This window comes from Cryptomeria japonica, chromosome 9 (genome assembly GCF_030272615.1).
Source record: "Cryptomeria japonica chromosome 9, Sugi_1.0, whole genome shotgun sequence".
NCBI classification, from domain to species: domain Eukaryota; kingdom Viridiplantae; phylum Streptophyta; class Pinopsida; order Cupressales; family Cupressaceae; genus Cryptomeria; species Cryptomeria japonica.
Genome location: NC_081413.1, coordinates 119,353,146 through 119,381,069, shown reverse-complemented (window position 1 = coordinate 119,381,069; position 27,924 = coordinate 119,353,146). Strand labels below are relative to the sequence as shown.

General features: G+C 34.6%; 1 pseudogene across 1 annotated transcript; it reads right to left on the bottom strand.

Annotated features, from left to right (window-relative positions):
• Positions 1 to 23,541, bottom strand: LOC131062770 (nucleosome assembly protein 1;2-like; annotated as a pseudogene). Its single transcript, XR_009110946.2, has 11 exons — positions 23,193 to 23,541; positions 3,312 to 3,334; positions 2,974 to 3,069; positions 2,791 to 2,883; positions 1,732 to 1,798; positions 1,586 to 1,647; positions 1,354 to 1,488; positions 1,150 to 1,208; positions 898 to 1,072; positions 742 to 785; positions 1 to 647 (listed from the first exon to the last, which is right to left on the bottom strand). The product of XR_009110946.2 is annotated as a nucleosome assembly protein 1;2-like (transcript).
• Positions 23,542 to 27,924: the final 4,383 nt, after the last annotated feature.

Sequence of the window (27,924 nt, the reverse complement as noted above, 5' to 3'; positions counted from 1 at the left end):
TTAGATGAAATTTGATCATAAATATTCAAAATGAATCAATAAATAACAAAACTATAGGCCACAAAAAGAACTATTCTTGACAATAGCAAGGGTCTCAAACCTGTAAGGAACTATTCTGAAATACAAACTACCTTCCGCGTATATCTTAAAAATTCCCTCTTACATGGCTGAAGCGCATAAAATATGCAATTGAACTCAGGTGCTTCTTGTGAATACTTTACGGTTGCTTGAACACAGGTGGTTGTTTCTAAAAATCTAACCACCAAAAATTCTTTGAACTTTTATAAAATCCTATTGGACAAGCATATCCTAATAGAACAATCTGTTGAATGGAAAACCTTGTAAAAGGAAAGCTCGGTGGATTAGAGAACAGAAAATATAGCAAGAATAAATGCTTCACCAAAATCTATGCTGGATTTTGAAACCATTCTACAGCCATATAAGAGGAGATAAGCTCCTTTTGGTTATATTGAAAAGAACACAATGCCTAAACATTTTGGTGGCAATTGGTTTTTTCTGTTTGTGATTTTCATCCTCTTCCTCAATCTAGATCATTTTCAAAAAGCTTCTCATCATCAAAAGCATCAATTGCTTCCCCAGAGAACCAAGACACTGCATGGGGGATAAGCTTATCCCTGATTGTAAATCTGCAGAAAACACAAAAAATTACTCTTAGTGAAAACTGACTTCAAATAAACAGGAAATATAAAATTAACCACTTGGTAATAGACAAGAACAAACCCAATCTCGAAGTCTTGCTCCATCGCATTTTGAAATTCCTCAGCCTACGAACCACCCCCACAAATTTATTAGAACACAATACATTAAACACAAAGGATCTCGAATTCAGAACATAGGGAACAAAACAAGCAAAACAGATCACTCATCGATACTCACAGCATCTTCATCAATATCATCATCTTCAGGAAACTTGGGTGGATCAAAGAAATTGAAAAAGCTCTGGCATTTCTCAATTTTGGTCACTGGCTTTACATCCTTGGCTCCTTTCTTTGGCTTCTTCCTCAAGACCTTTCGTGTAAGGTTCTTTCCAGGTAACCAATCAATTTCGGTTCTGCAAGACAAATAAGAACATCATTACATGTATTGGTAAATCAAGTTCATAAAAGAAGATGCAAGTGTTTGACTCACCCTACCACACGATCCAAGATAGGTTCATTTTCATCTATCATGTAGTATATCTTTGTTAACTGCAGGGCAAAAGGAATAAGAAATTATAAAATGAACAATAAATTGGTAATGCATTGAATATAAACATGCCTTAAACCAAGAAGAGAGAATTAAGAAACTAACAATAAAATTGAAATGGACAGACACTAAAGCGAGGATGCTTACCACACTGTTCTTAAAATAAGGGTTCTCACTGAAGAAAAATTCTAACTTAAAACCACTCTCGTGATTGTCACTGTCAAAAGGAGAATATCTTATGTCCTTCAAGAATTTCAAGGCATCTTCATCGCGTTCTGTTATCTGTTTATCAAACAAGTCAACTTTCACTATACTCAAGAACTAGGTTATATAGTACAATAGTCTATTCGGTATTTACAGAAAAAGAGAATCATTCTACCTGCATTGCCAAAGTGTCATTGTTTGTCATGGCCGTCAACCAAAATTCAGGAACTCCCTCTTCTGTCACCATCACAAAGATATCATGATTTGAGCTTCACTACCACCAAATTTCAAACCACAAAAATAAAACTGCTAATTACATACCAAGATCAGCAGCTTCTTGCTTTTTAGCGTCTTCAACATCCACTACTCCATTCACAATGTCATAACGCTGCAATAAAACAAAACTCCATCACAAGCATATAAATTATTGAGGAATGGTTAAACAAACCCAACTCATGGAAAAGTAATTAACCTAGAGCTTCTTCTTTAATGGATAAAACATCTTGACGTTATACTACTGAAAACAGAAATACTAATTTCTGCTTTCTTGAGCTCCAACAGTTCAATCATAAGTAGATGCTACATTATATTTTCAATAGTGTCAAAATAACATAATTGTCATATCTTCCAGAAAAATAACTCAATTGGGTGATATATCTTAATAGCTAAATTTAATTTGTAAAATTGAGGAGCTTCTAAATAATTTGTAAAAATCTCTACCAACTACTGTTGCAAGTTCTCCTGTAATAGATGACAAAAATTACTTTAGTACTATTATATTTATTACATTATGATAGATCTTATCTATTCATCCATTTTTTGCTGCTCTTCTGAGATAAATCATAACCAACATTGGCAACTTGATGAACCAACCTAATAAGCGATAAAAGTCGCGAAATGACATGAGAGCATCTCACAATATTAACTGGATCAAACAAAAATAGTGGTGTGTAAAAATTGGGAGATCCAATCATAACAAAGGAAGGATACAGCGGAATGCAACGGATGAGTACATAAAGTAAATTTAGAACAATGAAGAGCATAAGACAATCAAGGACTGTATTGAGATAATGAGTATCCCAAGAAAAAAGTCGGGAATTAACACTAAACAATAATAAAAGTGATCGATGTATATTTGCATGTTTGTGAATCATGCTCTATCAGAATTGTAATCCGCTACTAATAAAAATGAAATAGAAACAGATAGTAGCATCTAAGTATAGCTTAAGTAATGAATAGCGTGTCTTTCATTGTGTCTCTTCATTGGTCAACCATTATCAACTAAATCTATAAATATATATGAATTTACCATGTATTGAGTCATGCAACATATCTATGAGACTTAATTTGTTGAAAATTACTAAAAGATAAAATGGGTACCTTCTTGTAGAGAGGTTCATAAAGATTTTGATATTTGATCTCCAAGGCAACCTTTTCTTCAAAATAATTGATCTCTAGCTCCTTATGTTGACCCTTTATTGAGAAATAAAAAGTCAAAAATGTCCTCTAGATAAAAATTGTTAAATTGTTTAGCCTGAAATAAAAAATCTAGAATAACAATACCTGCAGTTCTTGCAATGCTTCTACTCGTTTCTTTACTGGGGGAGGCAATGATTCGATGTACTCTGATGAAATGCCGGCAAGAGTCGGGAAATTGTCCTGAAAAATGTCAAGGAAGACTTTTTAAAATTAACTAGTAAAAAAAATTCTTATAATTATCCAACTATATGCAACCATTGAACCAACAAGATTTTACAACTTATCCTAGACCTATAAAGCCCATTGTAATTCAACACCACAAATCGCTAACTTTGCACCAGATAATGAAAACATGTAAATAATATAAGAAGTTGACCACATCATCCAATATTAAAAATAATATGAAATTTTAAGATACCCACCAGATCTTCTGTTGCCTCGCCTCCTGTAAACAAATAAAGAAGATATTTGTCAGGTGCATAAGGTAACCCTCAACCTCAATATATAATTACACAGCCTACATTCAAAACTTCTTGAAAAGCAACTCATCCCTCTAAAATCTCCTTAACATAGAAAGATTAAATTACCATCATGGCTATCACTACCATATTTTTTAACTACATGGCAAATACCAAACCAAGTAACAAAACCCATATAAAAACCATGCAACGCACCAATAGGTGCCTGCAAAATAGTCATTATTATGTTTATTTTGTATGTTTGTATATTTACATTCATTGCATGTAGGTACATTTATATGTATATATACATGGTATTATGTACATGTTTGTATATACTATCATGTCCCCTTTTTCAAGCAAAGTTAATCAAGAGCAAATTAGCCTATTATTTTATTTTCTATAGGCTAAAGGGGTGGTTAAGGTAAATAATTTAAGTTGTTCATTATTAAAGGCTACTTATTCATGTTTTATTGTTGAAGTGTCGCTAGGCCTAGGATTCGAAAGTAATGTTTTTTAAAAGAGACTTTCTTGACAATTTCCAAATATAAGTTTTGGAGGGAAAAGAGAAAAAAGAAAATAATATTTTCCCTCAATGTGCCTATAAAATAAGGAATTGAGCATTGAAGAAGATTATGCATTGTATTGTTGTCAAAACCCCTTTTTTGAAGATCAAACACCTAACGTTCATCTTTTGGCTGAAAGACAAAAATGGATTGGATTTAGAGACAAAAATCCTCATTACCCATTAGAGGCAATTCCATCCAAGGATTGCATATGTGCAGAAACATTATTACAAGAGCATGTTGAAGATTTTAGTTGTACGGAAGAGTGAAGAATTACCATATTTCAGTTAGTTTGTGGTTTTTCCAATTTCAAATTTGGTGTTAATAGTTACTTGTGAGTTTGAATATTTCAATTGAAAGTGATTTCTGATAATTTAATTAAATGTTCAGTAACGAATTTGTTTATATTTTTTGAGCCATACCAATATTAGTTTATTAAAAAAAAAAAATTGCAACTTGTTTATGGTACTACTGTACCATATTAATCTGATTGCAACTTTTATTAAGTTCAAAGTGATTGCTGTTTATAACATTCCTAGTTGTACCACTTATTATCATTGTTGAATTCAAAGAATTATTATTATATTGTAAGGTGGTCGTATTAATATGAGGGATGCGATTCATATTAAAGAAGGCTTGACCATTGTTGAAGCCATGTTATATGATACAAATGCTAATTCCTTGCTGCCATACTATGCTATGATGGGATCGCAGCCTTGTAGCTGCCTTTTTGTTAATATTGTATGAAGCTTTAAATATGAGAATTTTTTTTATATATTTAAAAATATTAGTAGATAGTGAGTTTATCTAAACATTAGAATATTTTCAGTTATTTTTTGTTGCACCAAAACTGATACAAGCTACTTGGCTTGGATGAACACTACAAGTAGTTCAGAGACAAACTCTATAAGCCCAAAACTGGGTCCAGACCTTGGATTATGAGGGTTTTCCTTTTAGGTGTCGTAGATGCTTCAAAACTAGCCATGCAGCAGGGAATTGTGGGCTTGAGAAGAGAAATTTTTCGGCCTCGTGGTGGTCGGGGGCCTCTCACCGGCATTATACGGTTAGGAAATCTCTGGACACTTCTAAAGAATTGTTGGATGATAGGGTTTCTACTTTGGCTGGATCGGATTCTTTATTGACAATGAAAGATTCTTCGGATGCCACTAAGGATGCTTCTAAGATTAAAGATGTTGTGATACAGGATGCTGTTGTCCCCTCTACTGAAAATGGATTGCTGTCTCTTACCCCGCCGGTTTCACCGTGTATTGACACAACTTTTGCCCCACCTGCTGGTTGTGGTCCTGTGTCCGCGATGGTGTCTCTTACCCCGCCGGCTGCTTCACAGTGTGTTGGCACAACTTTTGCCCCATCTGCTGGTTGTGATCGGTGTTGGGCCCTTCGGATTGGTCAGTTGTGGCAGCTAAAGTTGAAGATGGATGGATTACTATAAAGGGGAAGCATTCAAAGACGTCCAAGCCTTCTTTTGATATGACTCTTCGTTCCCACAAGGCCAATTGCAAATCTTGAGGGCCCTTGTAGTTGGTTGTTTGGGCTGGTTTTATTGGCCTTTTCTTTGTATGAGTTGCCTGTTGTCTTTAGGGGCAGTCCCTGTTTTTTTGGTTGTTCTATCTAGCTGGGCTTTCAATGCTTTATCTATTTTATAATCTGATGTAAAGGGTTTTGAGGCCCCTTCAAAACCTGCTTTTCACTTAATCAAAAACTCTCTGAGCCCAAAGATTTGTCAACTCAAAAGCAAACATTAGTCATGATGCAGGTTTTCAGACCAAGTGATTACCATCCATCTCCCTCCAAAAACAGAGTCGTTGAAATAGTTACTATTCTTCATCTCTACAAAGGAGAATTGGAGTTTCAGTTGGCGGTGAACAGGGATCAAATGCACACCACAAGTTTCTTAGGCTTGTCCAATTTACTACTCTGGCCACCAGATGCATTCATTAAGCTCTCCCCCTATTCACAATCTTTCTGATTGCTCACTAATGATCCTGATGACCTCAGAAACACAATCTAATCTGTAATTGGCTTAAATATTTCAATAATGATTCACCAACGTGGATTTAGTTTCATTTATGTGCCAATACAAAGTTTTATGCTACTGAAATCAACATACATAAAATTGCAAATTGATGTTTGCTACTCCTATGGTTGCCATTTACATCTTATACTCAATGTGCAATTGAATGCATGCTGGCTTATGTACCTACAATGCTTATATATCAGATTTTACACACTTTTCATGCTACTACCTGTTGTGACGTTTTCATACATCGCCCCATTCCAAATGGGGACCCCCTACTTTTTAGGCCTTCTCGGTCTTTTGTTTTGGTTTTTGGGGTCTTTTGGTGGCAGTCTCATCAGTCTCTTTGCTTTGCAGGTGTTTGGGGGGTTGAATTGGTCAAGTCTGTTAGTTTTTAGTGATCAGATTAAGAGTATAGAACAGAAAACCAAACTAAAATAAAGCACACACATAACACGCTTATACCCTGGAAAAACCTCCCTCTTGGAGGAAAAAACCCAGCATGAAAGATTCAGATCAGATTCTTATTATGAGCAGATTACATGAATCAGATTACTTATCTGATTTGGATGCCAATCTAGGGCAGACTGAACCTAGCATATGCAGCTGTAGTGTGTCTTCAGGGAGAGTATAATATCGACATCAATTGAAGAGGGAGATCACTCAAGTATAGCGCATCACCTTGCCCAGCAAGTTGTCCAATGGATTCGCTCTCTAAAATGCCTGATTCGCTGACTGTTCTTGCATAAGGCTAATCGCACTTGATAAGGATGTTTGTTGTGTAGAATGGATCTTGTTTATATACAAGATTCATGTTCAAGTCTTCTAAGTCGGCCTTAACTAATTTCTTTATTTTACATATTCACTTTGCACTTTGGCGCCCAATTTGGGGCCTACATAACTTGTGACACGTTTCCTGTTTGAGGCCCAGCCCTATGAAATGCCTAACTACACGTCTCATTTAGGCCCAGCCCTATAAACATAAATGCTTAACCACACGTTTCATTTAGGAATACATAATGTGTTGCGTGGGAACATTTATGGGTCCACACGTTTAGGAAATGGTCCTGTCATAATACAAGATATGGTTATTGGGCCCAGCCCATTACATGACTAATTCACACGCCACATAGAAGAATGGGTCCAGCCCTATTACTTAAGTTGAATTCTAATGTTGCCTTCAGCAATCAGAATTCAACTTTTATTTTTCTACCTAGTTACAAAAACCAACAAAGTCTGCTTTTCCTTTGAGTAATTTTGGTGAAGTCTAGGACCTGTTTCGGAATGTCTTCATTTTGCCAAAAAATCAAACTTACTATTTTTAGTAATTTCTATTTATAGTAAGTCATCCCTGTGTCCTGTTTTGGGGTCTAACGTTGACGTTCTGAAAGTTTCTATTTTTGGAAATTTTATTTCTGACGAGACCATTCAAGCAGGCAATGAAGATCAAGCATTCACGACTACTTCTAAATCCGGAAGGTTTGAAAAGCAGATAGAATCAGTCAAAATTGGCTAAGTATTGGAAGCCCATTCCTGAAGTGGAAAGCTTGAGAAATTTGTCCGTCCAAGAAATCACATCAAATCTATATATGGTAACCTGATCTGGAAGAGGCCCAAAAATTCACCCAAGTTAGGAAGAAAGGAATTCATGAATTCCTCCACCTAAGTAAAAATCCGCCCAGGAGTGAGTTAAGGCGCCAAAATGAAGAATGCATGGAAAGTGTGAAAGATGATGAATTCCACCACCTGTGCAAAATTCCGCCCTAGCATTGTGGAAGGCGCCAAATCCAAGGGATGAAAGAAAGTCCAACAAATCATGAATTCCTCCACTTATGCAAAAATCCACCCTACTCCTCAAGAGGGCGCCAAAATGGAGAAGTCAGGGAGGAATAGAAAAAGTGTGAATTCCTCCTTCATGGTCAAAACCCGCCCAAAGCCAGGTGAGGGTGCTAAAATGGAGTCTCCTTGGAATGCATGGAAATTTGATGAATCCTTGACCAAGTCAAAATGTCGCCTAGGAGTGAAGGAGGGCGCCAAAATGGCATGTCAGGGAGGAATGGAAAAAGTGTGAATTCCTCCTTCATGGTCAAAATCCGCCCAAGCACTATGAAGGGGCGCGAAAATGAAGAATACATGGAAAATGTAAAAAAAATCATGAATTCCTCCCTCCTTGAGGAATTGCGCCCTAGCCAAGGAAGAATGTTGAAATGTCTAAGTCAAAGAGAATCAAGGAAATGATGAAATTCCACGACATAGGGAATTCCACGCCTAAAGTGGAAAAATGAAAATTTGTCTAAGGCATGAAAATCCAAGGGTCAAGGAGGAAATTGAAGGTTAGGAATGGATTGAAAAAGCAGAAAATCCACTCGAGAAAAAAAAATTTAAAAATCCATTTTTGGACACCAAATCTCTAAGAATTTCAATTTTTTTGCAAATTTGGATTCGTAAGAGAATTTTCTATCTCCTAGACCTGGGACCTAAATTTTAGGAAAGTTCCTAAAAAATAGGAGATGTGAATAATTGGTCAAAAAGCTCCCCTGCGGACATGATGAATTCAAAGAGCACAAAAATTCTTTCCTCAAGGAACAAATTTCCAAATTTTCTTTTCCAGTTCCAAAATGTGCCCAAGGTTGGAAACAAGACATAAAAATCAAGGTTCGGGAAGAAAAATTCAAAATTCAAAAAAATTCCTTCCTCAGGGAAAAATTGCGCCCAAGAAGAAGAAATTCCAAGAAAGTGGAAAAATTGACTAAGTGATGGAAATTCCTTCCTTCAAGACAAAATTCCAAGAAAGTGAAAATTGACTAAGTGATGGAAATTCCTTCCTTCAGGACAAAATTCCAAGAAAGTGAAAATTGACTAAGTGTTGGAAATTCCTTCTTTCAAGACAGAATTCTTGGGAAATGTGAAATTTGGCTAAGGCATGAAGGAATTCCTTCCTCAAGGGGTAAAGTAGAATCAAGGTCAAAATGAGGTTAAGGAGGAATTTTTCCTCCACATCAAAATTCCTTCACCATGGAGAAAATGCGCTCCGGGAAAGGAATGGGTGCCAAATGAAGGTAAAGAAGGAATTTTCCTTCCAAGATGAAATTCCTCCATGACATGAAAATTTCGCCCAAGGAAGAAGATGAAAATTCCAAGGCAAGGAAGGAATCAAAGATGAACAGAACGAGAAAATTCCCCTCGGGAAAAATTTTGAAAAATCCATTTTTGGGCATCAAAACATCCAAATTTCAAAAATCTTTCGGGAAAAATTTTGAAAAATCCATTTTTGGGCATCAAAACATCCAAATTTCAAAAATCTTTCGGGAAAAATTTTGAAAAATCCATTTTTGGGCATCAAAACATCCAAATTTCAAAAATCTTTTAGATTTGGATTCGTGGGAGAATTTTCTCTCTCCTAGAACCTAGAACCCTATTTTTGGAAAGTTCCTAAAAAATAGGAGATGGTGGAAAATCATTAAAAATATCCTCCAAAGCAAGGAAAGTTTGAGAAACTTCAAAAAAATTCTTATTCTTCTCTCACTGAAGTTTTCTCTCTCCAAGGTTTTCTCACCAAGTGGTAGCCGAGTCAACGCACGTTGAATTAATGAAGCATCTCTTTGCATGCAACTGTCACATTTATGGTATTATGGCAGATTCCTTCTGCGTGCAGCCGTCACATTCGGGAGATGATGGTGCATTTATGGCATCATGGACGATTTTTGCATAAGGGTACATTCAAAAAGTGGGTACATTCATTGCATAGTGGGCACTTTTTGAATGTAATAGTTAATTAATGCTTTAAGGGTGCCATTTTTGGCAAGATTGTAATTAATTGTATATGGGCTTTATGGGGTATTTATTGTTGCTTCCCACCTTGTTGCATCTTGAGTGGAGAATCTTTTGGGGAAACCCTAATTAGAGCTTGCATGTTATCATAGCTTGAGGCCTATATAAAGGGGTAACCCCCCCCTCATTTGTAAAAGGAGAGATTATTGTCTGAGATTGTTGCTAAGGATTGTTGAAGTAGCCAACTTAATACATTGTTCGACTTTGATGGTGTATTCTTGTTATATTTTAGCAATCTGCATGATCTTGCTCTCTTCATAGATTAGATTTGCTTTCATATTGTTAGAAGAACTGGATTTGATAGGATTACCTATTGCAAAGTCCAAGCTCATACTTTTGGTGTGTAGCTGATTGTTGCGTACTGTGCAACGTTAGCCTGAGCCTCTGTTATGTGTGTATGCTTAACTTCGATTATCAGTGAAGAATGTTCGATTTGATGGTCCACATTGGCGATCTGAAAAACCTCTACACACCCTTTGAAGATTGCACTGCCTTCACATAGTTGTGCTCTGCTGGCGAAGCGAAGCATGGTTTGATTTTGCATAAGTGATCTTGTCTCTTCTTCTTAGGATTAGATTAGACTCAACATAGTTCTCTCTACCCTATTCTCATTTACTTTTCTGCATCTCTTAAATCCAAAATCCGAAAAAAATAGGGCTTTCATTGCAAATCATTCACATAAAAATCCTTGAACTCACATAAGTTTGTTATCCTCTTCAAGTGAATACATAAGGCCCCTTGGGTTAATAGCAAACCCATCAATCAACTAAGTCACATCCATGCATTGAAGGAACCTTGGATTCGATTGTTTGAACTTTCTACAATCTTAGCATGCAATCGTACTTTGATCAAGAGAGAGTGAAGTGACCATTGGTAACTTTATTCTGTGTTAGACACTATCATAAAAAACACGTCAACACTACCAACATATGACCATTCCAATCTATAAGATAATGATATAGTGAAAAAGGTATGTCGATACTATAGATTGCATATGACTAATATTTCTTCTTATTTGCTATTGTCAAAAAGTACCATGCCTGCATAAGCTCAACATGTCAATTATGTGCTTTGCATAAGAGCCTGAATAAGTAATGTAGTTGCATATAATGTACTAAGGAAGTAATGAATCAAACACACATGAAAAGAGAGGTTAACACAAAAAATTGCCCTACAGAAACTGAACATAAGAAAACTCCAAAAGAGGCGGATTAGACCTCCCCTACTTTGCTAGCATCTTGGTAGTTGCTCAACTTGAACCTTCAAATGTGGTCCATACTTCCTCTAGCATTTCTAAACGCTCATAGAACACTCTATCCTTTCTTCACTTCTACCTTGCTGATCCAAATTGGATCATGATGTGTTAGCAAAATACACTAAGTCACTATTCTCAGGAAGATGGAAAATATAGCTTGAAAACACTTCTCGATGATCATTTCCCATTAAGTTTCGCAAAGAACAAATAATGCAGGTGGTTAATAGAGGCAGAGACATGCCCACAGTGATCCAGACACCTTTGATGTGATATTTATTTCAGTAGATTCCAAAAAAGACAGTTCTGTGAGGGTAGCAGAATCATCAATTCAAGCAGGGGGCAGTTGTACTATCACCTACTTATGCAGGCAGCAGCTGCATAACTGTCCATCTCTTTAAGGACAGTTTTGAATCCGCTGCAGTGGTTACATTTTTGTCACCTGGCAATGCGGCATGTTGAGTTTTACCACAGGTATTGATTCTTTCTTTTATTGCTGCATATCGGTGCCCATCTACATATTGTCCATTAAAAAAATTGTATGTGTTCATCACTTCAATTATATATATGTTGGTGGTGTCCCTTCACTAAGGGTCACCACTTGGCCCAATAATTATATTATGTTATTATATAACATAATTATATTATTATATTATTGAATCATTATTATATTATCATATTATTGTATCATAACTAGCAATTGCACCTTGGTGTGCAATGGGTATGCCAAATTGGTGTGGGATGTCAATTATAAAAAAAAAATTGTTCTTGAGAGATAAAGGGGTAAGGAGATAGATCTAAGGGACAAAAATAGAGGATAGGTGAGAATTAGAGATATATAGAAAGATGGAGTGTTAGGGAGAGAGATGCATGAAGAGGTAAGGAGATAGAGATAGGGGAGAGAAATAGAGAGGAATACAAAGATAGAGATGGAGAGGGATAGGGAGAGAGGGAGGGAGAGATATAGAGACGGATAGGAGAAAAGGATAGAAGCATTTATTTAATCGACTCGTGTTTCTCATATCATATGATTCATTAGAAGGAGCAACTATATTCCTACCATGGTTACGATGGAGGATAAATGTATCTAGGTGGCAAGAATTTGCATCAAATTGTTGGTTATAGGAATGATTATTACAACCACATTGGCACTAATGAGTGACAACTAAATGCACATTGAAGACATAGATCCTCAATAACTTAGATATAATAAATTAATTAAAAGTATTTATATATTTATTCACTTAAATATATAAATAAGCTAATTCATGATTTACAAATTTATTTAATTTAACTTATATAAATAATAAAAATATATTATATACTTAGCAAAAAAAATATATTATGTAAAATATAAACTACAAATAACATAATATATGAATGACGTACACATGTATGTTTTTCTCTCCATATGATTCACCTCAACGACACATGATCAAATTTTGAATTGACAAAAGCTTGGAATAGAATCGAGGGTTTCCTACTTAGGTTTTAATCACAAAAGCTCTACAAAATATAGAAAATATTTGGAGATACACTAGTAGAACATCATCATACTATAGGTGTTGATTTATGTAGGCTTTCCTAGTAAGGATGATGATAATACTGTATTGAATTTAGGATGATGTTTTTGTAAGTGGAGATTACATAAGACTTTGATAAGTCATTGTACATATAGAATTAAGACATAAATAAATAAATTTCAAACTTAAATCTAAATTAAAATGAAATTTATTAGAATGATTAAAATATAATTTATAATTTAATATATTATAATTAATTATTGTTTATATATTATATACATTACAATATAACAATTCTTCAAATTTATAATAAATAAAAGAAAAACTTTACAAAAATTTAAACATATATTTTTTATGTAAAAGTTGAACAAAAGTGAGAAATTTAAAAATAAAAATAAAAGTAAAAATCATGAGACCTATGAAGGACCATGGCAAAAGAAGCTAGGGATACCAAAAAAATTAGTTATATGCCAACAAACATATGAATAAAAAATAAATAATAGGTTGGTCACAACTAAAGGAGAGGATGTCCCACAAATTAAATACCCCTTTTTTTATGGGCAAGTAAAAAAAAAGCATGTCGAAAGAGAAGAAAGCAATACAATTTCCAGTGAAGCCAAAAAAAAGGGCAAAAAGTGACCAAGCAGTAGACGATTTTAGGAAAAGATGGTGAAATCTAAAACAAGACGAAATGAGTGAACGTGAAATCGGACGATGAAAAATCTTCTAATCATCTTGCACGCTTCTCTATTACTATGGATCGTTGATTTGTACACTCAACTTGTGGATTTCAAATTAAGATATGTCTTTGGCGTAATTTTTTGGTCTATTTTTTTGCATACATTTGTGTACTACATGAAGTCAATTAGGAGGCCCTTCCACAAATGATGACGTTTGTGCAACAAAGGTATCGATGAAGAAGTGATAGGTTCAAATAAATTATGCATCCACTCAAAGGGATCCAAACATGATTGAAAGGATAATTAGGGTCCACTACCAATGAGCTCATACTATGTTTGCACAATAGAAAGAGAGGGAGAGGAAGAAAGACTTGGGAAAGAGTGAGAAAGAGTAGGTTAAGAAGATAAAGATAGAGAATAAGGTGGAGTTTGCGATGGAGGAGGAGAGGGATATGGTGAGGAGATGGAGATAGGTAGATATGGAAGATATATATATATATATATATAGAGAGAGAGAGAGAGAGAGAGAAAGGAAAGAGGAGAGATAGAGCTAGAGAGATATGAATAGAAAGATATCAAAAGGAGTGAGTGAGAGATAAAGAGAGATAGAAATATAGAGGAGGATTGATGGAGTAAATAAGAGAGAGGTAGAGATAATAAAATATATATAAATAGAGAAAAGGATGGAGAGATAGGAAGATAGAGATGGAGGGGGGCATGAGTGAGAGAAAAAGAAGGTGACATACACAAGTAATAAACATAGAGGCATAGAGAAAGGAAGAGATATAGAGAAGGGGAAAGATAAAGAAAAAGAGATAGAAATATAAGGAGATAGAGAGAGAAATCAAGATCTAAAGATATATAATAAGAGAGATAGAGTTAATGAAAGAGACAGGGGGAGGGAGGGAGGGAGTGATGTATAGAGAGAGAGGTTAGGGGAAGATAGAGATAAAGGTATAGAGTAGGAGAGATGCAGGGTGAGATGAAGTGAATGAGAGTGGGAGAGTGAGAGAGGGAGGGATATAGATAGAGGGAGATACAGAGATATAGAGAGGGATAGAGAAAGATAGAGAGACATAGATAGATCTAGAGAGATATGGATAGAAAGAGATAGACATGAGCAAGAGGGAGATAGAGATTGAGGGAGATAGATATATAGACTAGGATAGATGGATTTAATAAGAGAGAGAGAGGCACAGATAACATGATATAGATAGAGAGGGGGAGGTGGAGATAGAGAGATAGAGATAAAGAGGGTATGAGTGAAAAAAGAAAAAAGGTGACATAGACAAGTAATAGAGAGAGGCATAGAGACAAAGGCAAAGTTGGAGAGATACAGATACAAACAAAGATAGGGAGTGTGTATGACTGGGAGAGAGAAATGGAGAGATATATATAAATAGATATAGAGAGGGTGGATAGGTAGAGAGAAAAGGAGATATGAGAGAGAAGTAGACAAATATAAAAAGAGGAAGCGATAGCGAGAGAGGGGGAGATGGAGAGATATAATAGAAAACAATGAGAGATAGAGACAAAAGGATAAATAGAAACAATATTAGTTTAAAAAAAGACAATTAAATTATATATTTAAATATATTTGTTGTTTAATTCCAATTACATATATTTATAAGGATAGATATAAGTTTAGAAAAGACAATTAAATTATATATTTTATGCATTTTAAATTACTAAATGTAATTTACAAATCAATTAAAATTATATATTTAATTTATATTATAATAATTATTATTAAATTTTCATTAAAAATAAGCTATTAACATATTAACTTGTTATTTATTGATTTTGGTTGAAAGTATAAAGATAAGTTAAATATAAAAATATAAAATAATTAACTTACTAAAACTTACAATTAAGAGAGAAAACTTATAATATAAATATAAAAAAATCGAATACACGGCTATTTCAATTTTTTATGTTATCTTTCAAATTAAATCAGAAACGATGCATGAAGCTGAAATACGTGCCAATCCCATTATTTATAATATTGAATAAGCGGAAAAAAATTGGATATGATGTTGGAAAAAATGAAATTCATATTTTGAATCATATCTTGTGGGCAATGTTTCCCAAATCACCAATATTGATGAGAGTAATTGTTGAATGTATAAGTAGTTATGGTTTTACTTCTCGGACAGATAAATTTGTACATAATGGCCTCATTATTTTGTGTCTTCCCTACAACGCTACAACCTGTAGATTATTCCGATAAAAAAAAGGATGAAAGAACACGAGACGACAATTTAGACTTTGAAAGGGCACCAGCCACATAATTTAATGTTTGTCAGGTGCTTTTAGGCAGTCCATTCAATAATGTGCACACAAAACGAGACCAATGAATAGGCGATGATATTCACGAACCGTCAGACACGATCATCGTCTACCCTTATATCACTGGCAAAACAGTCGAAAACGACAAAAATAGGGAAAAAAATGGACGGATGATATCGGTTCGATCGCCTTGCTGCTCTTCTAGAGCATTACCCATCATTGGATTAAAAACTTTAGCTCGTCCATTTCATAGAAAGAGACGCCTTCGGCGTAATAATATAATATAAGATAATTATATTATATTATATTATATTATATTATATAACCTCAATAATAATAATAATAATATTAATATAATTATTATGTCATAATAATTATATTATTACAAATATTATCCCAATATAATAATTATAATGCCTATCAATATAATTAATATATCACAATAATTATCACAACCTTTATGTTATCTATGTCAGCCTATAGGAAACACTTCATCTTCCTCAAATAGTGATAACCAACGCTGCCAATCTTCAACACTCCCTCTCAGCTAGGGAGGATACTTCCAGCTGCATAAAACATATCACCTCATAGTGATGTTGACCACGATGGCTACAGCCATATGTGGAAAGGAAAGATATCACCTTACTGTGATATCAACCATCATGACTCATCCATAGAAATCACCTCACGTGATATCAACCATTATGGCTTATCCACGGATATCACCTCACGTGACATCCACCATAGATATCTCCTCATGTAATATCCACCATTATGTCTTATCCATAGATATCACTTAACATGATATCCACCATTATGGTATATCTAAAGATATTACTACATGGCATGTCCACGGATTTCACGTCACATGAAATCCATCATAAATATCTCTTTATGTAATATCTACCATTATGGCTTATCCATGGATATCACGTCTCATGATATCCACCATTATGGCATATCCATAGATATTACTACTAGAGATATAAACCATTATGACATATCCATAGATATCACGTCCCATGATATCCATCATAATGGTATGATCAATCAATATCGTAAGATCGTCACCTTACGATAATGATCAGATGTACAAGTGTTCACTATTGAGAGATTGTCACCTCACAATAATGTTCACAAGGGCTCATCAAGCACTGAACCAAAATTGTCCTAGAGTCACACACATGACATCCACCATGAACCATATCAGAGGGTGTAGATAAGAGCTTTCTCCTTAAGTCTCTCAAAGAGAAATGCAATCACAAGAGTTTACACTTTAAAACATCTTTTAAAAATAAGAATACATTAGTGAATAGCATACCTTTCCACCATGTCTCTAACATAGTGATACTTCATCTCCACATGCTTTGACCTTTCATGAAATACCAAGTTGGAGTCTGCATCAATCTTGGTGTATTCCAAGCTCACCAAGTATTCATCTATCCAGGAATATCATGACTTCTAGCCTACATAAATGGGACTCCATCTCATGAATCATAGTCTTTTGATTGATCACTAGAGAAACCATCTTGACATGGTCCACTCCCTCTGAACCAATATAACCAAGATCCTTGGATATCAATAGAAGCACATCCTCTTAGCTGCTCCCTCTGTTACGGAAGCATCCCCTGCTCACATGGTCCCAATCATGGAAGATATCTTGCTTTAGGAGACTCTACTGTCATAAGATCAAATGATGTCCACCATTGATCTACTGTCATAAGATCATGCCCTAGGCAAGAATGTGATCCTCTTGGGATTTAGAACAAAATCCCCTTTCAGTATGCTCCCTCTCACTGAGAGAGCCCTCTTGTCTCAATCTTAAGAATTATGAGCAACAAAGAAACAAATCTCTCAACAAGACATCCAAACGCATCTACCATTGTCCTTGATATCATAGTTGCCACTGCCACGGCCACTGACCTTGACTACGCGTCCACACTTCAAGATTTCAAGTTCTTAAGAGTCATAATCATTTTTACAAATTACATTCTCGCTTTCAATGTAAAGAGGGTGAGATGAAAGTGTTTCACAGAAAGATGCTGAAAATTTAAACTCATGTGAATTGCTTTCAGAGACAACGCTAGACTTTTTGCTTTGAAATTCATGGCTTTCAAAGACATCGGTTTACAATTCTAACCTTTCACAGACGATGTACTCTTCATTGCAAACCAATTCAACACTTTCATTGGCACTTAATTCAACAGTTTCTTCACATGGTCCACAAAGTTGGGCAATGTCAGGGGCAATGATATGCACTTGGTCCATAATGACTGTAATATTAGTCAAATCTGATTCTTTGTCAATCATCGTCTCCTTGTCGCCGCCCCCACCAGTTCTGGGCTGCGCCTCATTGACGGTAATATTTTTACTGTCTAACTCTTTGCTGTTCATAGCCCTTATCTGTGTTTTTATTCTTTATTTTAATCGCTGCTCATCTGCTTGTTAATAAACTTTCCATTGCTTTCCTTAACATCTTTGACTCCTTAATTAAGTCAACCCTTCTCATATGTCTAAGTGTATGAGAATGATGCGAATATTATAACTACTGCAAAATGATATTCCCACGATGATAATGTTGCTGTCTTCAAATACAAGTTCTTGTTAACAAATATGTCACTTGTTTATTAACATCATTCACTTTGATTGATCACTAACCTTTGTAGACTCTTGTTAACATATTTATTAATTGGTAATTACATTTTTATTTTTACCACCCTAAATAGTCAATAGATTTGAACTCTTTTATCATTGGTTCCTCGAAACACGGAGGTGCTGACCCCAACATATATTGCTGTGCATATGGCCAGCATGTTCATGTATCACTGCATATTGATGTTTTCTCTATTTCTCATTCTAATCAGCATCAATTGCCATAGCATGAATATAACCACTGCTTTATATAGACTGTAATCTATTCTTCTTAAAAATCGTTGATCCTTATATCATCGCTATTCTTCATATTTAGGGTTATTAACATTTATATATTCAAAGCATATGTTTGTTTGTTTTAATAAAAGCATATGTTTGTTTGTTTTAATAAAATCAATGCAATTGCTTAACGTTGCCTTCTTATAAGACGATCTCTGCATTATCTATTTTGTCTCTCAATTTGCCAGACATATAGACGATCTAGGCCCTTTGTAACTTCCAGCTAGGTTTCCTTTTGCATCAAGATAATTATTATTTGACAGTCCACCAATCATGTTCAGACCCTGTCTAATAGATGCACTTCCCAATTCAACGACTTCACTAAGAAATGACTTTCTATCATCCAATGGCATTTCAAAATTAGTATTAGCAAACCCTTGAATTCGTTTGTTGACATCCTCTGAAGCAGTTGCTTCTCCTCCGCAGCAAATATGGCTGCTACCACTTCATGGGCAGTATCACAGACAACCTTATTCAATGCATCACCTCTAAGAGCATCTGGCTCACCTCTGTAATGAAACATCTGACGTATAACTCCTGAATGTCGTTGCCTTTCTCTTCGGAATTCTACTCCAGCCTTTGCTACTGAATATTTGATAAGCCTCAAAGTATTTTGCTTGACCCAAGGGCTTTTGTGATCGATGCGTTTAAAAACATAATCGGACATCTCCTGGACAATTGCAAATGGACTGGAGCGAAGCGTCTCGCAAATCTCATCCATCTTATAAATCGGGGTAATTTTATTGTCATCTGTCGTGGCATTGTCGATCATGCGCGACCTCCAGTACGCTTCCACAGCCCTCCTGCTCGACTCTGTGCCTAATCCCCTCCTCAATTCCTTATCTCCCATTAAACCCCACAATAAACATAACAAGGAAATTATCCAATTAGCCGACAAAATTTTGGGTTCAATTCACTCTATCTGTGACACTCCTCCAGCCATGACTTCACATTATTGAAGTGTCCATATAGTGGAATGTGTTGTTTCCCCGTTTCAGTCTTTCATCTTGTCTTTGCCTGTTGAACACATATCCGTATAAATCTAGGGCCTCCACTCCCTGGAATGTCCCTACTGCTTGTCCTTACAATAAAGTTAAATACTCTTTCTTAGCCTTTCCCAGTTTTCGTACCCGCTCTGATACCATGTTGAGTTTTACCACAGGTATTGATTCTTTCTTTTATTGCTGCATATCGGTGCCCATCTACATATTGTCCATTAAAAAAATTGTCTGTGTTCATCACTTCAATTATATATATGTTGGTGGTGTCCCTTCACTAAGGGTCACCACTTTTGGCCCAATAATTATATTATGTTATTATAACATAATTATATTATTATATTATTGTATCATAATAATAAAATATAAGATAATTATATTATATTATATTATCTTAATAATAATAATAATATTAATATAATTATTATGTCATAATAATTATATTATCACAAATATTATCCCAATATTATAATTATAATGCCTACCAATATAATTATTATATCACAATAATTATCACAACCTTTATGTTATCTATGTCAGCCTGTAGGAATCTGATCAACACTTCATCTTCCTCAGACTGGAAGTGATAACCAACGCTGCCAATCTTCAACACGGCAGTTTTGTATTCACCAGCTACAAGATGTAGCAGATTTTTCCAATGACAAAGAAAAATTAGTGTAACTGCTGCAGAAGGTGTCTCTTCCCATTTTAAATCATTCTAGCTTTCTCCTTAAGCTTCTAGAAATACAGAAATATTTAAACCCTTATGGGGCTGTTGTGGTAAGTTGATTGGGACAGCTTTGAATTGTTAACAGCTTTGAGTATGTTAGAGAGTTTGAGTGAGAATGGGAAGTGGCATAAGCACATTACAGAGCTTGTATAGGTGTTTGAGCATGCCATTCATGTAAACAATGTCCATGGAGGCCTCAAGAAGGCAGTAAACGTGTCATAGCTCAAAGGGATAAATGCATGAGGGGGAATACCCTCACTTTGATGGACTTTTCTCCCAATTTCAGTTCTCTAGGTTAAATTCTGTTTTGTGTATTGCTCTTTGTGTTTCATGCTGTTGTCAGCAAGTTTTGTTCTTCCTTTTATAAAAGTAAAGTTGACAATGCAAAGCTAAGTACATAGTGATTGTTTTTTAATTCAAGTGCATCAGGAACAACAACTTATTCAATCAATGAAATTTATAAATAAACAAGATTCATGTTGATGAATTAACTATAGACTGTCCATACTAATTGCTTGACTACTGCTCTAAGTTGTACAATCACTTGCTCTTCCAGTTTGCTTTGCTGTAGAGTAATTGCTTATTCAACATGCTTGACTACTGCTCTAAGTTGTACAATCATATTCTACCTCAAGGACTCTTTCAATGACTTTACATGACCCCAAAGGCTAGATTTATGCTTACATGTGAGCAATTGAGTTATACAAAGGATTCTAAATGCTTTTCACATAAAAGAGACAGAAGATAAATCAAATCAATTTCCTGTTGGTCACTTGATTGTATGAAGCATTTCCTTGGCAAGTCATCATCTGTATTTCCATTTCTCAAGTGTGCAAGTTTGTACCAAAGCAAACTGCTTGATGAGTTCACCTTAAGCTGAAACTGACATGTATGGCTGTGTACTCAATTAGTTAATAGCATGTCCTCAAGCATGTCTGGATCATCCCTAAGCCTTCTTGAATCTTTCTCTCCGCACTCTATTTGTTTAATTCCACTTCTTGGAGTTAGTGAGCCTACACCTTTAAGCACATTGGGAGTCACATCAACAATGAAGTTAAGTTTATCAAATCAATCGGTTCAATTATAGTAATTTCCAGGATTCAATCAGCACGCACAAAAACAACCCTAGAACTGCAAATGGTAAAGGCCCAATAGTCTCAATCTTTGTTTATCTGGTTTGCCCTACATGGGCAATAAAAAGTGATAAAGTGGGAGCAACTGCTACAATTATGACCGTTGCAAGCTAGCCTAAGTTTAAACCCCAGTGGACCCACCTCCACCTATTTAATTTCCAGATGTTTTGGGAGTCACCTTGGTTCTCAACCACACTAAGTGCAAATCACACTTAGATTTTGATTGAATAAAAACCCTTTATGCAATTCATTGGTTTGTGTTCTATCAAAAAAACTGATGGGAGTTACTAAGCTTGGCCCAAGTTTGATTGTCATTGGACTTCTAGATTCTAAATTCTACCTGCGTAACACATCTCAAGTTTGATCCTCTCTAGCCCAAGAAGCCTCACCCAAGATACTCATTTTAAAGCACCATAGTAGAAAAACTCTTTCTCGTTATTGACCCAGAAAATTAAAAGATAAATATTTCTTCAATTAATCAAGAAAAACTCGACCAATATCAGGAAACTAAAAACATTGTAAAATTCATAAAATAGGGAAAAAAGTTTCATTTGACAGTTTCATGCCGAATCAGGATTAAAGAAAAAGTTTGCAAATAAATCATAATTTTTGGTGCCACGGAATTCATGTTTGAGTACAGAGAAAAAATTAGCGCTTCAATTCAGATCAGTTTGCCAAACCTGCCAAATGCCAATTACTCCTAACTCCTGAGTAATCATGATTTTTTGCAGAGTTTTGCTAAATTGAAACTTAAACTGCTTATTATGTCTCTAAGCCAAAAAGTATCTCAAGTTTGACCATGCAATACTAAATCTTTTGTGGTAGTGTTTTGACCTTTGATAAATAATTTATTTAAATTGGAAGTACGGGGGATTGCAACATAATGGTAATGAGTGATATTTGCAAGAGACTAACCCAAGTACAAATCCCTCCAACGAATATACGGCATATGCACCTTGTGGTCTAGGAGCAGAATAATGGAGGCAGAAACAGTATCAACACCTTGTAGCCAAATCACAGTCAGGTGCAAAGGTTTCACTTGTATGGGAGACATTTCTAAGAGCTTGACTCAAGTGCAATTCCTCTAATAAAGATCTTGTGCTTGAGGGAAGAGGCAACAATTTGTGTCAAAGAGGCAGGGTATCACACCCATGCTCAGATCACACCGAAATGCAGGAAATGGCCTCGTATGTGAATATGTTACTCTGGTTGGACACAACAGGATGTAAACCCTAAGAGAACTTAACCTTCCCTTCCAAAGCAATACATCAGCCCATAACTTTAGTAAGAATGTTCCTAAAATTGTGTCTAACCACTTGGGGAACATTCATAAGAGCTGACCCAACTTCAATCCCTCAGGGGAAGATCCTGTGCTTAAGAAGGGAAGGTAAGAATTCTAAATTCGAGGAGGTAAAATAAGACCCCATAGTCTAAACACATTAAGGTGAAAAGATTGAACTCATTTGCGAAAATACTACCTACTTATGGCCGGCATAATTCATCCTAGACTTTAAAGAACCTTAACTTTCCTTCACTGAGCAACAGGACTGTCCATAACTCTAGTAGAATCTAGAAAGTTATGTTTTGGGCGTGAACTATGCTTACAAATCATTCTATTAAGAACATGACCTAAACTTATTTGGAATGTAACCTATGCTTGCAAATGATCAAGAAATAGTGCTCTGAGCTTATTTGGGGTTGAACTTGTGCACACTAATATTAAAAATGTGTTCTCAGCTTACCCAAACAATATTAAAAAAGTGGTCTAACATCAACCAAGCTTTACCAAGCAAAAAGGCAGTTGAACGTACCAGAATTAAATAACCAGATAACTGATATCAAGACAAATAATACAAAAAAAAAGCAATGGGTACCTGGGGTTTCAACCTCCATTGTTAACTTGTCATCTGTTAGAGAGATTGTTTTTCCTCTTGCCTTACAAATACTTTGAAACGCGTTCCTTTTTTCTAAAAACATTGGAATACTTTGCTTTTGCCGGCTAATCTTGGAAGAGGAGTTCTGTAGGAAACTAACATCGCACCGCGGCTTCAAATTTTTGCAGAGAGGCACAAAGCTCGTGAATCTTGCGTGGCATGGTGCAGTGCTACAACATAAGAAACTTCCTATTTCCATTGATAAAAATTTGGAAAATTTTCCAACTGCTGTTGTGAGCCTTCAGAGAATAACGTTATCCGTTCCCAGCTTAAATATACCTGCCGACATTACCTATCGGCGTGGATATGGAATTACCGGACTTAAATCGAGTTATACGAGAAAAATGTAATTTCGGATGTAAAATATTTGGATCTTATATTGGATTAAAAAAATTATAAATGACTGTTTCGTTTTAAGAAGTGGGATTTATGTAAAATTCATATTTTAAAAAAAAATTTAAAAAAAAATCTAAGCTAATACTTTACAGTTAAGAACTAAGGTATTTATTTCATCAAAGTCTATCTTTATTTTTATGGTGTCGGGGTCTTATATTCAATAAGGCTTATTCTTATGAGCACATTCAAATCATTCAACTTTACTAACAAGTCAAATGTCATTTGAACTATAAAAACAATGGAAAAGAATATAAGGTTTTAAACTTTGGTAGCTTATGGAATAATTTATTTATTATTTTTTTTAAAGATTTTTTAAACAAGGGGGGAATCAATTGGTGTAGCCCAACAACTTGGAGCTTAGCTTAAGAGCCCTCCATAAACCCCTTAGGTTGTACACTCGGTTCGATCAAGCCAATAGTCAGATAAACCTAGTTGGTGAGAGTTGAACCTTGGACTTACACGTGAAGAGCCCAAAGCATTAGCAAAATCTTATTAATTGTTCTGGCTAGGAGTGAACCTTTTTTTAATGCTAATTTTTTTATTATTTAATTTGAAAATAAATTCTTAATTAGTTAGATTGGATTTAATTTATGATGTTGCTTCATTGAAATCTCATTTTGCTTCCAAACATGCTCTTTAAAAATTAAACTCTTTGCATAAAAATGATAGTTGAAATAATCAAAATGTTGGTGTGAATAAGGTTTTGTACCTAGTAAACATCTTGTACCTAGCTAGTTCCTAATGGGAACTTGTTCACGCAACTTGAGTTTACTTAGGTCCTAGGTGTCATTCAAGAAGTTAGTTATAATGAGGCCATGTTCGCCTCATCTACTTTTAGATGCCTAGACATTTAATATTTGCATTAGGCATTTAATGTTTGTGTCATGCTAGTTGTTCATACTATGTTACATATTGCCTTTATAAGCAAGGCATCTCATTGCAATATATCATGTATCAATCATGTAGTCATCATAATGTATTCATTATTTGATGGAAAAACATCTTATGTTGTTGCTTCTCTCTTGTCGTGTGGAGGTTATTTGGTGTTGCTAATCCTAGGTGCTCACTCGTATTAGTGTATGAGTGTTCTTGTGTTTCCAACATAAAAGAAAGACACTTTTAAAAGATTTTAGGTGCATAATTTAATTCCAAGTAAATTGTCTTAGAAAATATCTAGTCAAACCCTACAAGTGTCAATACAATTTAATTCTTGAATTATAAGTTAAAGATAAAAGAAAAAATATTATTTGAAAAGAAGAAGAGCAAATATAAGGTAAACATATCACCTAAAGTTTTCACCGAAGAAAATTTGAACAAGAGTAAGAAGTCATGGATGAAGCAAAACAACAAATGAATGATTAAGTGGAATATCAAGAGTGAGAAGCTATGGATAAACCAAAACAACAAAAGAATGAATAAGTGAAATATAAGGTGATGACAACTTTGGGTCATATAGTTGCCTTATATTTACTCTTTTCTTTTTCAAATAATGGTTTTCCTTTTCTCTAGTTTATAATTTGAGAATTAAATTAAATTGATACTTGTAGGGTTTGACTATATTTTCCAAGACACAATTTACTTGGAATTAAATTATGACTAGCAAGCAAACCAACCCAATAAATTATAGGCCCAAGGAGTTATACTACTAAGCCAACCTCCCTATAGATGCATAAGACAATTTCATTGAGGAGTGAATGCAGTTAGTCTCTTCACCTTCCACCTTTCAATGGCCTTCGAAGGTGTTTGGGAGGGGCGATAGGGGGAACTAATTGAAGATGTAAGGTATGCTCAAGTTGCGTCCAAGACCTTTTAAAAGTGTCTTTTTAAAAATATTTCAACCATCATTTTTACATAAACAATTTAATTTTTAGAGAGCATGTTTTGAAGCAAATGACATTTCAATGATGCAACATAAAAAATTTGAAATCCAACCTAACCATTTAGGGTTTTTATTGACTTTACAATTTACATTCATCAAACCAAATAACGCCCATAAGATTTATTTGTATCTTCTTCTTTTTTAAATTTACATGACTGATATGAAAACTAAGTCAAGACATAGCAAATTAGGTCTACACAATAAAGTCTCTTTAAATTGTGCAATGCTCAACAACAATATCTAAAAGAAAATTTAATATTAGACAAATATAAGTTAATAAAAAATAATTTTATTTTAGGTAACTAATATTTTATGGTTGTCAATTTTCAAAGAACATGGCACCCAAAACTTTGAAATTAAAAAATATGCTTTAATGTTGGTCAATCTGCAACACCATCTTAAGGAGAATAGCATTAACTAGCATGGCCAACTCCCATATGAAAGCATGGATAAGAAGGATTAAAATATAGTTCGAAGTCAAAGTATAAATTCATCATTTAACAAAAGTATGGTCGACTTTCTACCCAATGCCAAATGAAGGAGTTTTAAGTTTAAAATAAATTATAACCGTATGTAGAAAATTGTGAGTGCAAGATGAAGAAGATTAAAATGTTAAACTAAATATCTAAACAAACACAAAAATCGACCACACTCATGATAAAGATGCTAAAAGAGAATTTTGAAAGCAAATGGTAAACAAAAGAAATGAAAACTCTCTTAAAACCCTTGATTTGATTGTCTTCTGGTTGGTTGTGTGCTTGCTATGTTGCAAATGCTCGATTTCGCTCCATGATAATGCAAAAATGCAAGATGCTAAGCTAATGGTGGATGCAAATGCTATGCTAAAATGATAATGGATGAAAAGGATGAGTGAATAATTTGGCATTACGATGGTATGGAAACATGAAAAAGTAGATGCAAAAATGGATGTAAGGAGAGGATTCAAAAGGGTATTATAACGATATGAGAAATGAAAGTGGATCTATTGTGAAGGAAAATGAGGGGATTAAATAGGTCAATTTGGGAGAAGAAGAGTCATGAAAATGAGACACTTGTCCTTAATAAGGAAAAATGTCGTGGATGGAAATGACAAAATTGTCCTTGAGAAAGGCAACTGTCATGAAAAAGAATTGCAAGTCTCCTTGAGGACACATGCTTATTTGAGAGAGAGACACCCAAGTATGAAGACAATTCCAAATATCAAGATAATTAGGATATTTCCCCGAATATTAGGAAATTTAAGATATTTGGGAATGTACATGCATATGAGGTGCGAAAGAGGTTGGAAGGAATAAAAGGATTTATTTCCAAATATTAGGATATTTTGGAATACACACATATGGGGTGGGAAAGAGGTTGGAAGGAATAAGGTTGACTAAAACCCAAGAAAATAAAAGGATTCATTTCCAAATATTAGGATATTTCCAAACTTAAGATATTTAGGAATACACACATATGGGTTGGGAAAGAGATTGTAAGGAATATGGTTGACTAAAACCCAAGGTTAGTTAAATGAGGGTCAAAGCTAGGAGACATGTGAGAAAATAGAATTAATTTAATTAATTAATTCCACTAGGGATATTAAGAGGAAAGGACAAAAATGAAGTAAATAGTCAAACTATGCATTTGATTTATTTAATAGAAGAAGGGATCAAATTTAATTAATTGATTGATTTATGATTGTCAATTAATTAATTAAAGGAGGACTATAGCATAATTAACAAAAGTAATTAGTTAGAAGGAGGGAACACTAATTAATTAAATAATGTGTAATTATTTAATTTAAGAGCATTTAGGATAGCTAAATTCAATTAATTAAATTAATCAAATTTAGGTGTCTACAATATCTATTACAAGGGGTCAACTACTTAAAATGTAGCACTCCCCATAATAAGACAAGAAAATTGTCTTATCCAAAAAGGTGATGTATTTTGTCTCATTCATATTTTATCCTATTCTCATGTGAAGTGGTGCAATTTATTTATGCTCTAGCAAACAATTTTTTTTTTAAGGTGCAATTTTTTTCAATGGAGAGTTATTATCTTTGAAGGTAAATTTTTGCTTCTTATCATAATAGGTATGTTCATTCATGAGGTCTCCCTCCTTGGGAAGATATATTAAGAAGTTTGTGAAGTGCATTTGAGGTGAGGATAGGAATAAGAGTTTTATATTGGACATATAATTGCAGATCTGCAAATGAGAAGATGAAAGGAAGATCATTGAAGAAAGTTTGAAGGTATATTTGTAAGAAGGATGCATGGCATATTTGTAAGAAGGGGCAACTGGAATATGTGCATATATAAAAGAGGAATATATGCATACATAAAAGAGATGTATATGTAGATATAGAAGAGGGATATATGCAGATATAAAAGAGATGTATATGCAAATATAGAA